Source organism: Nipponia nippon, unplaced genomic scaffold (genome assembly GCF_047370975.1).
Source record: "Nipponia nippon isolate SJK-2023a ecotype South Korea unplaced genomic scaffold, ASM4737097v1 scaffold_5, whole genome shotgun sequence".
Classification (NCBI taxonomy): domain Eukaryota; kingdom Metazoa; phylum Chordata; class Aves; order Pelecaniformes; family Threskiornithidae; genus Nipponia; species Nipponia nippon.
In genome coordinates, this window is record NW_028262369.1 from 12,806,124 (window position 1) to 12,819,542 (window position 13,419).

Consider the following 13,419-nt stretch of genomic DNA (forward strand, 5'->3'; position numbering starts at 1 on the left):
GCACCGCACCGCCGTGCCGAGCCGAGCCGAGCCGAGCCGAGGCGAGCCGAGCCGCGCCGTGCCCATCCCAGCCGAGCCGCGCCGTGCCGGTGGGAGCCCCCCGGGCCTGGCAGCGCTGCCCGGCGCCGCCTGCACGGGCAGGGCTCTCCGCCTGACGCAGTGAGGAGCTGCAGCCCTTCTCTTCTCGGAGGCCGGCTCCAGCGCTGGGATTTGCTCGGCTCCGGCTGCGTTTCCCTGCCCGCCTCCTGCCCCCGGTCTGCCCGCCTGGAGGGGCGCGGGGAGCCGCAGCCGCGGGTGCGCCCGCCGCCCATCACCGCGCCTCGGGGCTGGCCGCGCCGCCGAGCGCCGGGAGCCGCCGCCGAAGCAGGTAGGTGCGCCCGCGGCCCCCGCCGCAGCCCGCCCGCCTCCCCCCGGCCCCGGCCCCGGGCTGAGCCCCCCGCCCCTGCCCCACACCGGCCCCGCTGCCAGCTCGCCCCGGTCCCTGCGGCCCCCGCCCGCTGTCTCCCCGCCGCGGCGGCTCCCGGCGCTGCCCGGGGAGCCCCGGGTGCCCGGCGAGCCCCGCGCAGCCCCCGGTGGCCGCTCCGTGTCGCCAAACTTTTGGCGGCTGCAACCCAGGTTGGGACTTCGTCGGGGGGGGGGGACCGCGGGGCAGGCGGCGGGAGGGAGCGGGAGGCCCTCCCCTCGGCGGGCGGGGGGTCCCCAGGCTCGGCTGGAGCCGCTCCTGCTCCCCTCTTTCTCCAGGAGCGAGGAGGGGTCGGGCCCGGAGCGGCTCCCCCCGGCCGGGCTGGGGGCGCGGAGCCGAGGGAGCCCCGCCGGCCGCCCGGCCCGTGTCCCCCCCCGCCCACGGGGGATCCCCATTTCGGGGTCTCCCCACCGCCGAAGCGGCCCTGGGGGAGCCCCTTCGTGCCGCCGCCGCATCTGTTGCCGGCGGGAAGCCCTTGTGCTCCGGGGGAAGAGCCGGTGCCGCGGGCAGCAGTGTCCCCCCGGGGGCGGGGGGCTTCCGCCAGCAACCCCTCCCCGCCGCACGGAGCGCGCGGGGGGGGGGGGGGGGGCTCTCCCCCACCACCCCAAACAACCCCGGCGGCCCCGGGCCTTGGGGTGGGGGCTGTGGTAGAGCCGCTCCGCGGCTCTGCCCCCCCTGCCCCCCCCCCCCCCCCCCAATCCCTTCTGCATTCCCACGCCGGTAGTTTGGACCTGCCTCCCCACATGCGCTCCTTCAGCGGCTATTTCTGTCCTCGCGAAACGTGCCGCACATAGAGCTTTAATTAAAGAAAATTAGTGGAGGAGGGCGGCGGTGGCTGGAGGGGGGGGTCCGTGCTCCGGAGCGGGGGGGGGCACCGCATCCAGCCGGGGGCCGGTCCCCGCGCCGGCGCCGGCCCCGCATCCTCGCCCGATGCGGTGCGGGCGGGCGGGTGGACGGCTGCCGTGGCGGTGACGGCCCGGGGAGGCGGGGGGTAGGTGACTGTCTAGGAGTTTGAGCCGCTTTCGCTTGATTTTTTTTTTTAAAAAAAGATGGGGGGACGGACGGGAGCGTGTTCCTGCCCGGTGGGTGTGTTGCAGTTTTAATTATAATGACAGATGTTGCTGCAAAGTTCCGTCTCAGTTCCCAAATTCAGGCTGAGCCCGGAGGACGGGAGCACTCGCCAGTCGGCGGAGCCGGTGTTAAACTGCGGCCGGAGCTGCCAAAGAATTTTCTTGATTGCATTTTAATGAAGCCCGGCCGGGGCTGGGGGCCCGCGGGGCGGCGTGAGGAGGGGTGCCCGGTCCGCTCCCCGGCCTGGGGCCGGGACGCTCCCCTCCTTCCCTGGGGGCTCCCTGCGCGGGGCCCCCCCGCCCGGCTCCCGCCTGGCATTGCCCTTGTGCCCGGCGGTGCCAGGGCGGTGGGGGGCAGCCCCCCTCCCCCGGGCAGGACCCCTCCAACCAGCCCAAACCCCCAGGCCCCGTCCCGGTCGATGTGGAGCGGGGCTGCTCCACCCGTGCGCGGCGGGACCCGGCCGGCAGCAGCGTCCCGGTGCTGGGGCCATGCCGGCCCGTCGGGGTGTCCCCCCCCGCGCTCCCTTCTTCTCCTCCAGCTCTTCCCGGCCGGACACCTCCGCATCCCCGCTCATCCCTGCCTTCCCCGGGCCGGGCAGCCCGGGGGAACCGCGATGCTGCCCACGTCCAGGCTGTGATTTGCAGTCCCGGGAAAGCCCAGCGGAGGGAGGGGAAGGGGGGGACACACGGGACGACCGGTATCAACAGGCTCCCCCGGGGACAGAGGCAGCGGGGCCGCCGGGCTGAGCCCGAGGCAGCCGCTCACGCCTTCCCCAGCCGGGGACTCGCCTCCTCCCGTCAGCTCCGTGCGTTTCGGTGCCGGTTTGCACGGTATGAAATATTTAGAAGTTTGCAGCGGTGAATAAAGCGATCGTTAATCGAAATTGATGGCAACGTCGCAAAGGGGGTGGCACCGCCTGTGGAAACGGCACGGCTCCCCGGGGAGCGGGCGGGGCCCTTCGGGGAGCATTTTTAAGGGGTTTCACCCCAAATTAACGGTTAGTCGCTCTGAAGGCTCCGGCAGCGCCCAAACCCAGACGCTGCTCTTCAAATTTCCGACGGTGTCTTTCAGGGAAAAACCGAATTTTTCCGCCCTACCTGGCTGGAAAGAATAACCCCGTGCCTGTGCAGAGAGGAGGCAATTCCCCTGAAGTTTAGCATCTAAAATAACACCCCCCTCAGCACCTCCCGCCGTGCTGCCCAGCACCTCGCAGGGCTTTACACCCCACTCCAGACCCCCCGGGTTTGCCCCGGCTGGGGGGGGGTATGCAGGCAGCGGGGGGCAGTGGGCAGCGGGGTGTCCCCAGCCCCCCCGAAGTGCAGCGGGAGGGCAGGCAGCGCTGGGACTCCCGTCCTGGGGAAGGCTGGGGCAGGGATGAACTTTGCCCGGTGACCTGGAGGAGCGAGCAGCCCCCGGGATGGGGAACCCCCCCCGCCCCAAGGAGCCCTGGCTCCCCACGCCGGGCTCAGCCGCTCCTCTCCGGGCTTGAGTCAGCGGTTTTGCAAGGCGCGGAGCGGGCTGCGGTGCTGCCGCGGGTGCGGAGGCAGCGGGAGGGGAAGGGCGGGCTGGGCTGGGGAGGGGGCGAGGGTTACCCCGTGGCGGCCGGGGAAGGGCCGGCTGGGAGCGAGAGGCGATGGGCAGTGGCGTGGGGTGGGATGGGGAGGGCGGAGGGCAGCACGGAAAGCCCTGGGGGCGACCCGACGCCCCGGTGACGGGCGCCGGAGGCCGCCTGTACCCCTCCCAGGGCGGGTGGGTGCCGTGCCCACGCCCGCCCACCCCCCGGGCTCCCACGGCCCGTCGCTGCCCACGCGTGTCCCAGCCCGGCCGCCCCTCCGCGCTGGGGCAGCGCCGCTCTGTGACAGCAGAAAGTGGCTGGAAAGGGGCGAGGCGTCACACGCTCTGCCTCCGGGAGGCAGGGAAACGCTGAGGGACCGATGGGAAGGCATGAATGAATGAATCTTCATAAAGAGCCCCAAGCAGCAGGGAGAGGGAGAGAGGAGGAGGAGAGGAGGAAGAGCCGGAGCAGGGCAGGCAGCAGCAGACGTGACGCCGGCAGGTAAGGAGGTGCCGGTGGCCGCACGGCCCCGCGGTGCCCGGGCTGGCAGGTTGGGGGGCACAGCCCGAGGGGGGGGACAGGAGCCACCGGGACCCCGCGTGGGTCTGGGATTTTTTTTAGGGGGGATGTTTCCCTTCTGCCTCTTTGCAAAACGTGGGATTCCCCAAACTTCCCAGGACTCCCCCCGCCGCAGTACTGCCGCCCCGCGTCCTGCTGGCTCCGGGGGGCTCCTGAGCCCTTTCCCCGGGGCAGCCCCCTCCGGGCAGGGAGGCAGCCGGCTCGGCCCGGCCGGGCTGTGCTCGGCGCTGCACGCCGCGGCGGGAGCCGTGCCCTGGCCCTGCCGAGCGGGGCGGCAGCTCCCCGGCGGGGAGCGGCACCGGCGGCCGGACCAGCCCCGCAGCGGGGCAGCCCCGAGCCGGGCCCAGCCCAGCCGGTGGCAGTGCAACTGCCTCGGCCTGGCGTCTGGATTTACCCCCCCGGGGGCATCCAGCTTCTGCTCCGGCCCCCTTTGATTTGGGAGGGCTTGCAGTGGGGAGCTCCTCTCCCCCTGGTCTCGGTCCCCCCTTCGCTGCTACGTCCCTGCTGCGGTTACGTAAGGCAGAGGAGCGTGCAGCCAGCGCTAACGCGGGCCAAAGCATCGGGATCTCACCCAGGGATGCCCAGAGCTGAGCCCAGCCCCGTCCGCCTGCTCCCCGTCCTCTGCTGCACCTGCCCTGCTGGGGTGAGCCGCCCCGCTGCCTTCCCCTGCCTGCTGCAGGGATTGTGCTTGCGGGTCATGCAGGCAGGCAGCTGGGGGGGACAGGTACACACATACATACACGTGCACACCCCTTTCCCTGCCCTGCAGCCTGCGCTGTGGCTCTCGTGCAGAGCTGGCCTGCACTAACGCTGCCTAAATGCATGTAGCCCTCGCTGTGCACACATGCATGCACACACCGTTTGATGTAGCAGCCTTGCTCTCGCAGATGGGTCCACTCCAAAACGATGCGCACTAGAAGTGTTTGCACACAAACACACCGCGGTAGGTAGCGCACGGGTCACGCTCTTGCACACACGTGGGCTAGTGCACGCCGTGGGCTAGTGCATGCCATGGGTACTTGCCAGTGCTGGCATAGGGGCGGTGTGTGCTCTCCCTGCCTACATGCACAGGCAGGGAACTCGTGCTGGATACGGCCGGCTCCCCCCTCACGCCGGCTCCCAGCCCGGGCGAGCGCCGGGAACGCTGCAGGCCTGGCAGGGCAGCCTCGGCTGGCTGCGGTGGGCAGCTCTGCGGCTGCCCGCGGCTTTCCCCTCCCTGACCAAGGTGCTGCGAGCAGGGATCAATAATGCCTTTCTGATTGGCTTCAATTCCCCATTCAAAGTAGTCACTGCATTAGGACTTGATTTTTCTCCCCTTTGACTCCCGGCCAGATTAGATTGTGAATTTGGCTGATTTCAAGCAACTGGGGGAGGGAAGAGTCATACAGCACGCTAGAGAGAACTGAAATATCCTACAGGATCCCCTGGAGGGGAGAGAAATCAGGTCTAGATAAGAGCTTGTTCTCCCTGTCTGGCTAATGCTTTCCTGTTTGATGATCAGAAAACACAAGATCTAACCTCTCACCAGGACGGCTTAAGTATGAAAGGTCAGGCTTTTGGCTTGTTCGAGGTGCAAGGTTTATTATTATGAGCTATGGATTATTTATTTTGGTTCTCCCATCATATGCTAAATATACGATTGCACAACGCATGCAAACAGGAGGACGTGGCCAGTGCTTCGGAGGTTTCCGAGACGAGCTCTGAACATAGTGCTGAGGTTGGAGAAGCTGCGACAGGGACAGGACATGCGCTCTGTGCCCCGGAGAGCGCAATGCTCTCCCGCCTGTTTGTAGAGTTGCAACCCCATCCTTGGGCAATTTTTTCCGATGCTTATTTTTCCTGTGCATGTGCTGGGGACAAGCAAGTGGGTTACGTCAGTGAAGCCCCGTGTCCCAGAAGGGCACAGAAAGCAGCGGCCAGGCACATCCCAGCCGCGTTGGTCCGGGTGGAGTTTCTCTGCCGGCTGCTCCAGGGCCGGGATTTTGCACCAAGGAAAGCCACAGCAGCACAGCAATGCCTGCAGCATCCCAGCTGCCGGCACTCGGCTGTGAATTGGTGTTAACTCCAGGTGTAGCAAAAGCCTGGGATTACATGGTTTCTCAGCAAAGGGCATTGGGAAGCCTGGTGGAGCAGAGGGACTTAAGAAGGAGCTGCTGCAGGGCAGTGAGGAGCCTCAGGAGGAAAGGATGTGGGGCTGGGGGCTTGGTGCGGGTAGGCTATGACTTTCCGAGCTGTCTGTGTGCGGGGGTAGCTGGTGGAGCCATCAGCAAGGCTTTGAGGAGAAGGGGGGAAGCTACTGCAGGAGTTGCAAGGCAGTATGAGCTGGGAGCACAGCCTTGAGCAGTGTTTTGTGTGATCTGGTGTGGTTGCTGGATTTTTTTGGTGTTATGAACCCAGGGCCTGGGGAGAGTCTGGGTGAGCCTGATGGCAGGGCAGCACTGGGGCTCAGTGCCTGGGTGTGGCGAGATGGGGGTGTGATGGTCAGCAGCAAATTGGGCCCAGAGGAGGCTGGTGGGGCTCAGTGGGGCAGCTATGGAGCTGTGCGTGGCCCCAAACTGCGGGTGAGGAAGGAGGCAGAGCGGTGAAAGCAGTTGGTCTGTGGGGACCTTGCAGTGAAGGGGTTGGAGTGCAGACCATGAGCCTTGGTCCCATGTCTGCTATGCCCCCAGGAGAGCCGTGGCAGCCAGGGTGGCAGGGGCTCAGTGTGGAGAAAGAGGAGGAGGAGCGTGAAATGGTATGTGAGGCATAGTGTGGCTGCTGGAGTGGTCGTCTGGGTCCTTGAGACATCTCTGTAAGAGAAGCAAATAATAATAAATATCTAAGAAAGGAGTTGTAAGAGTTAGCTCCAGGTGAGGGGTGCCCGGAACCTCCGTGCACCATGAAGAGCTGGGGTAGGAGGGTCTGGAGGAGGTGGTACTGAGGGCGCAGGGTGTGTATCAGCCTGTGTATGGGAGCTGGAGGGACACAGGAGGAGGCTGGGGAGGTGGAGATGGGAGTTGGTGTGGTTATGACAGCAGCCTAAGAGAAAATTGCATGCATTGAAAAAAAACCCCAAACTCAACAAACAAAAAAAAAAACCCTCTGTCAATCAGGAGAGGCTTACAATCTGTCAGTTGGGTCTGGCCTTCTACCACCTGGCATGGTCCCCCATGCAATGTAAGGTTCAAGGTATAATTCAAGTTGACCCAGTGGCTGGAGAACCACTGATCACGAGGAAAGCCCTCTGCAAACAAAATTGTGGCCCGCTGCCTCGGGGAGCAGAGCATCCCGCATCCCTGCCCCAGGAGCCTGAGCACGGTCTCCCCTTGGGACACCCACTTCTCCCCTGCTGGTCCCCCAGGACAGGGTCCAGACCTGTGACCCCTGTTCCTGCTGGGTGGGGTCCTGCCCATCTTTAGGCCCAAATCGTCGGTACGGTGTTTTGTTCAAACACACGCATCATATGTGTTCAGGGCTCTCGGTGGGAAAAGCCAAATGAACACAACCCTGCTGGCTTCCCGCCACCCCTCTCCCCTTTGAGCTTAGGGGGAACCAGAGGGGAAAACTCCAAGGCTTGGGTTTTTTCTCCCCCATTTCAGCATTTCTTTAGGAGCTGGACAAGGGCAATCTCTGTAGCTCACTTGTATTTTTAAATCAGCAAGAATAAGTGTATAGAAATGTATGTGTTTTACTGTATCAGCTGCTATCAGCTTTTAGCTTTATTACAGTAAGTGCAGAGTTTTTTGTGGGCCAAACTCATTCATTGGATTTAATGGAGTTAAACTGCAGGCAGATTTGGCAACTTGTTTGTGTATATCTTTGTAAAATGGACAGGCAGAGATAATAAAATTTTATACTTTGTATGGCATCTTTTAGGGAAAAGTCTTCCAATATGTTTTATAAACAGCATGCATATTTTGCTACAGTATGTGCTCATACCGAAGTACAAGACACTTTAATGCTCCTTCTTTTTTCCCTTTCCTAGAGCTATATATGTGTGTGTGAACTTGGATTCACCTACGTTGTTTTCTCATGCTGCTTTCCTTACAAGTGTCTTTAGCAGTTTTAAACAATTTCACTGGATTTCTTTCTTTCCTTTTGGTGTATTTGTATTTCTTCCTAGAAACACAGATGTAGTAAGAACTGTAAGCCTCACTGCAAAGGGCTCAGAAGGAGGGAAGAATAATATATAAAGCCTCTTGCTAAATACTCAAAGCACTAGTAAACTGTCTCAGCTGCAAATACAATATCTCAGGACCTTTTGCAGGTATAAACATCTGCTGTGAAACTTTTGAGGGGCTGACTTTTCCCCCCCGCCTTTTTCCTGAAATTTCCGAGGTGTGATGATATTGGTTTCTCGACCTATTCTGGGCCAGGCTTAGATCCTGCTTGTGCAGGGCCTTTCCCAGTGTAATATGGATTAAACTGACATTTGAGGCTGTAGGAAAAAATGTATTTCTAGAAGATGGATTTGTTTTTTAACAAGGTATTTGATGTTTTTCCAGACTCTGAACAAATTAGATCTGAACCTGTGGCTACTGGGCATAGGGAGGGGAAGCAGCTGATGAGCTGAGCTAATTTATTACACAGCTTTGACTTATCAAATGGTCATCGCTGCCCCATATGGAGCACTTGGGCATGTGGAATTGAGGAGAGAGGATATAGATATACAGGATAAATGCAAAATGATGGTGAGTGACAAGGACGTAAATAAATCTAGAGATTCTGGTGACATTAAAATAAATTGCGGGTAGTGAGGCATGAGATATATGTGATGTCAAAGGAACCCTATAATGTATTTATATCCCCGCTCAGGATTTGCTGGGGTTTCTAAATAATGCATTAATTCAATTACACATTCTTAATTAGTGTTTGTTCAAATTGGAGCAACATCATTAATTTACTTTTACTGCCTCTTATTTTTATTTTGCTGGTGTGGTGGGTTTCATTTTTTGACTCTGTCCCCTCTCTGCTTTGTGGGACTTGTAACACCCAGCTGTGAACTGCAGCTTTCTTTGGTAATACCAATTTTCTGTATTCTGAATATTTTTACACTCACAGGCTGCACAGCACTGACCTGACCAGATGCGAAGTGGCTCCTTTCAAATGCTGGGCAGCACCCTTTCTCAGTAGAGCAGGGCGATTGGCAGCATGCTGGAGCAGGATTAGGTCCTTTGGGCTCCCCCAGGCAGGGGGATTTTTGTGTGCATTTCATTTTTTCCTCCCTGGAAACTCACGGTAGTTGCAGGGACGGGTGCTCCTGTCTCTCTGTGGTCTCTGGGATGGATGCAAGCATGCGGGGCTGCTCCTCTCTGTTGCTGGCACCCGAAGCTTCTCGGGGATGGGGAGGCACAGGGTGCTGTGTGTCATCCAGTGGGGCTCATGTCTGTCTGCTTCTGCACAGATGAGTTGAGGGATAACACCTTCAACACTGTGCCCTTTATCGCTTCGTCCTGAGGGAAGACGTGCTCTTGAGAGCTCCTCTCGGGTGTTTGCTCTTCAGCTCCTCCTGGAACGAAAACCTGGGTCAGGGGCACATGTGCAGGGCAGAGGCTGGTGGCCAGGGCTCTGGTCTTCTGCACAAGACAGGTTTGAGGTTAGCACTTATCTTAAACAAACCAGCTAATACATTTATTACAAATATAGGATGATAAATAACAGATCAGGGAGAGTAATGTAAGCCAAGACTGCTGCCTCCAAGCCGTGCCTCCAGGAGCAGATGAACACTTGTCTCAAGTTTTCAGTAAGCAGGTTGGGCTTTCTTACCCCCTGCCCTGTTTCTTCCTTTTAATTCTTGTTTCTGGCTTTACTTCTCTTCCCCACCCGCTGCCCACACTCTCTTCTTGCTCGGAGGCGAGCGATGCAGCCTCGAAAGCCCCATTCATCACCGCCTGCTAGCGAGGCACTAGCAGCCGCTGCCGCTCCATTGATTGACTGTGGCGGTGAGTGAATTTAAAATCATTACGCTCCTGAGACAGCTTTAAATATGATGAGATGAAAATCAAATCTGTAAAAAGCCATGTGAAGGGGGTGTCTCCAGCCAGGGAATCTCGTGTGGCTCTGGGTGCTGTTGGGGTCTAGGAGAGACCCCACTGCCTCGGACCTTGTGGGTGTCCCCGTGTGAGCCTGGACCATGCCGTGCCGGTGAGATGGGAGCGGACAGGCAGCTGCCGGCAGAGAATTAAGTAGAAATATTTCACTGTAGAAAAGACTATTGTGTAAGGCCATCCATCTGCTGTCTGTCTAATCCTTTGCATGAATTAATGAGCTGATTGATTAGGAAAACGTTGCAACAGCCAGGTGAGGTAGATGATTCTTGTCCTCATGTTACAGGTGGAGGGGAACTTGGAAACCTTAGTCTTAACCTCTGTGACTCCAAGTTTGATGTTTGTTTGGTTTTTTTATTAGTCAATGCTGTGGTTAAGACATTTGTCTGTGTCTTGTTTTACTGATTGATCAGATTTTTGGATGCTTTTTGGCTTCAAGAGCAGCTGTGAGAGCTTGGTATGGCTGCAGCTCAGCCCTGGAGAGTCTCAGCTTGGGATCTCATCTTCCAATGTGTCTGTGGCAAAACAGTGCAGTCTGCTACGGCTCTTGGCTGTGATGTCTGTAACTGACAGTCTTTTCTCTTTCCACTGGATAAGGCAAACTGTCCCCATTTCTTACATCATTGGCTGTTTAACATGCCTTCCTCTCGCCCTGCAGTCTTCACCAGGCAAGGCTTTCCGTAAGCATCCCCATATTCCTCAAAGGGACTCTCGTGGCCACCTGCAGCTTGCAGAAAGTCTGGTTGCCAATGGCTGGATGCACAGAGCGTCGCTCTCCTCTACGGTACGATGAGTGCAGCTTTTCAAGAACGGTGCATTGAGCAAATGTCACTCCACAGTCCCAAAATCTATCAAAGGAAATGACAGTGGCTGTAAACATTAATCATCCGGTATCATCAAAATAAAGTTGTTGCAATAGAGCATTGTCAAAGGATAAACGTCTCTGCTTCAGCTCAGTGCTGGTTCCATTAATGCTGCTGGTTCACCAAGGTATTCTAGCAGGAGGTGGTAATTGCATGGCCCAAGTGCTCATCTTGTGACATGGTTAATTAACTCTTCCCTCTCCAGGCTGGGCAATTGGTCATTCTGATCACAAGGAAAAAGCCTGAGACAGTTGAGGAGTTGAAGTAGTTTCTTTTCATCACTGTGCTGAGAAGTTTGTGCCTGGCCCTGTTTGAGTAAAAGCAGGGGGGTGTGTGGAGCAGCACCGAAGGGGCACTTCCCACCCACCCTTCTGAGCTCTCATAGCAAAAAGAGTCAAAAAAAAAAAAAAAAAAAGGCAATGGTTAAAAAAAAAAAAAAGGTATTGAACATCTGATTTGGGGTATAAAAATACCTGCTTCTGCTTTATCCCTGCTTCAGGATGTGGCTTGGAAACAAGCCCTATAACCCTTGTGCTGGTTCTGCCCCTGCTTGGGGTGCAGCAGGTACAAACACCGTGGGCAGGTGTAGTGAGGGTGACAGATAGGGCACCCATCAGGGCTGGCAGGACAAGGGATGTGACTGCTGGTGTTGCCAAGCCGAATAACTCCTGGGGATGGAGGGAGGCACTGCAGTAATGTCACTTCCAGCCGCCTTCTCCTGGGAAGGCGGCGCTGAGCAGTGAATTGCAGGGTCTGGCATGTGGCCCAAGGGGATGGAGAGCTGCTGGAAGTGGCTTTCTGTTTAAAATCCAGGAGTACTAACCTCTCGCTTGTGTTTTATGGCACCACTGAACTTTTATGCTTGCTGGGTTTGAGCCTCTCTGTCCTGCGGGGACCTGGTCCATGCTAGGAAAAGGCTGTTTGCAAACTGTACCACAGAGCAGGACGCTGAGGTAGGCATGGGACTGAGCTGTGCATCTGCCCAGCTCTGCTGTGCAGGACTGAAACTGCGGGGTGCAAGCAGGCCAGGTGGGGATGGACACCCAGCTGAGCCCGTCCTGTGTTGCTCACGCAGCCTGGCTCCTGTTTACCTTGTCTAGAGAAATGCACGAGCGCAGGAATAATGCAACTGCTTCTGGAGAACATCTTCCACAGAGGAGTAAAAGGAAAACTTCAATAAATGAACATGTTTCAACAGCTGTCCCAATTCACAAAGGAGCAGAAATCAGGCTGTGGAGTTTGTGTAACTGCTTCATCTTTGAAGAAAAGAGAAATAAATCTGTGGGATGCGAGTCTTAAAGCTCCCCAAGAAATGCTCACAAAGTGAACACCTCCATCCCATCGAAGTTTGTCACGTTGTTTGCTACGTGGGTCAGTTTGCTAATCTTGAGCTTCACTAATGGTTTTGCAGAAACATCCTCTTCTGTATTAAAATCCTTTCCAGTTGTGAAATCAGTTGTAGGTTCTCTAAATATCACATTGGCTATAAGAAAAAAGCACCAAACTTTCTGCACGGCTTTTTCCCTCTCTCTTGCAATGAAGAATTACTAGTTCCTGTTCTGATATATTTTTTTTTTTTCTTCCTTTCCAGTCCCTATCTTACTAACAAAACAGCCATAAAGCAGCATTGTGTTGTATAGCCCTTAGGACAGCGCACCCTTTTTTCCACTGGAACTTGCGATGGTGAATGGAGTAATACACTTTTCATTTTAATTAGGCTGGGTTGGAAAATAAGTGTGTCTTACTTATTGATCTTGCTTTTTCTCCCCATTTATTTTGAAATGCTGTTGTATTTATTTTTCAGCAGGCAAAACCTGAAGTATTGTTGCAAATCCTGACTTTCTTCTGTGGTTTAGATTATAAGCAGCTACTTGGATCCAGGGTTTGTGGGGTTCCTTAGAGCTGCTGAGTTACAGGTGACCTGCTCTTCTGCAAACAGCATGTAGAGCGCCGGCCATGGGGACCACATGGGAAACAGCCTTCAAAGCTGCTCAGGTTTTCTGTGGCCATCTGAGAGCCCCTTATAGTGGTGAAGGGAATCATGCCTGGAGAGCCAGCAGCTGCATTCAGTGGGTAAACCTGGAGGTGAAGTGACATGCCTAGGGTTACCCGAGGCATTGGTGCTGGAGCCTGTGCTGGGATCAAGTCCTTTGACACCTGCTTCTACTCTAACCACGAGACTTATTTCCTTTCTTTGTCTTTAGCTTTGCAGTGCAAGGAAATTTTTGCTTAATTTTAAATGTTCTCCTAAATCTTGGTGACGGCAGATTGACGTAAGCATGTGCTGGATCAGGGCCTGTTCTCTTATGCATATGGATGCGTACGCAGCTGTAAGCGTTTTCCATCTTTAGGCTTTTGCAATCCAAGGGAGAGATCTTCCCTCCCTGCCCGCGGATGTGTCCTCTCTCCCCTTGCACCAGGGGCAGCAATGTTGGGTCCCCTGGCCTCCAGGGTGAGAACATGGGTGTGAATTTGGGTAGAATTGCTGGTTGCTTTGATCGTTCATTGTCCATCAAGTCTGCTAATGAAGCCAGTGCATGTGTGCAGCCTCCTGGGACACTTGGCATCTGGGCATGGCCGTGGGATGAAAGCCCAGACGTTGTGGTGAGATCTCCCCTGGACCACGCAAGCTGGGAAATTCCTCCCTGCCTGATGCTCTTGGAGGTTTTGGGTTGTGCCTGAGCACATCAGCAGAGAATTACGTATTGGTTGTGTCTTGTCTTCCAGAGATTGCCCCGGGTCTTGCTTTTACTGGTGTTGCCAGCAGCTAAAATGCATCTGCTCTCTGAGGGGTGAGAGCAGCAGCTGCCAAAAAGGGTGATGCAAACAGGTTGGGTTGGGTGGCAAGGCAAGCAGTGCTCA

The 13,419-nt window shown here is 56.9% G+C and overlaps 1 protein-coding gene across 4 annotated transcripts in view; it reads left to right on the forward strand.

The window, feature by feature from the left end:
* The first annotated feature begins 276 nt into the window (after window positions 1–276).
* Window positions 277–13,419, forward strand: part of ELFN1 (extracellular leucine rich repeat and fibronectin type III domain containing 1) — a 108,854-nt gene continuing 95,711 nt past the window's right edge. The window contains exon 1 of one of the 4 annotated variants that reach the window (XM_087732223.1): window positions 277–367. The gene's annotated coding sequence lies outside the window, so the exon portion shown is untranslated. Of the gene's footprint in view, window positions 368–3,530; window positions 3,591–5,794; window positions 5,880–13,419 lie in introns of those variants that run through there. The other 3 variants (XM_087732222.1, XM_087732224.1, XM_087732221.1) reach the window with 3 other exon arrangements.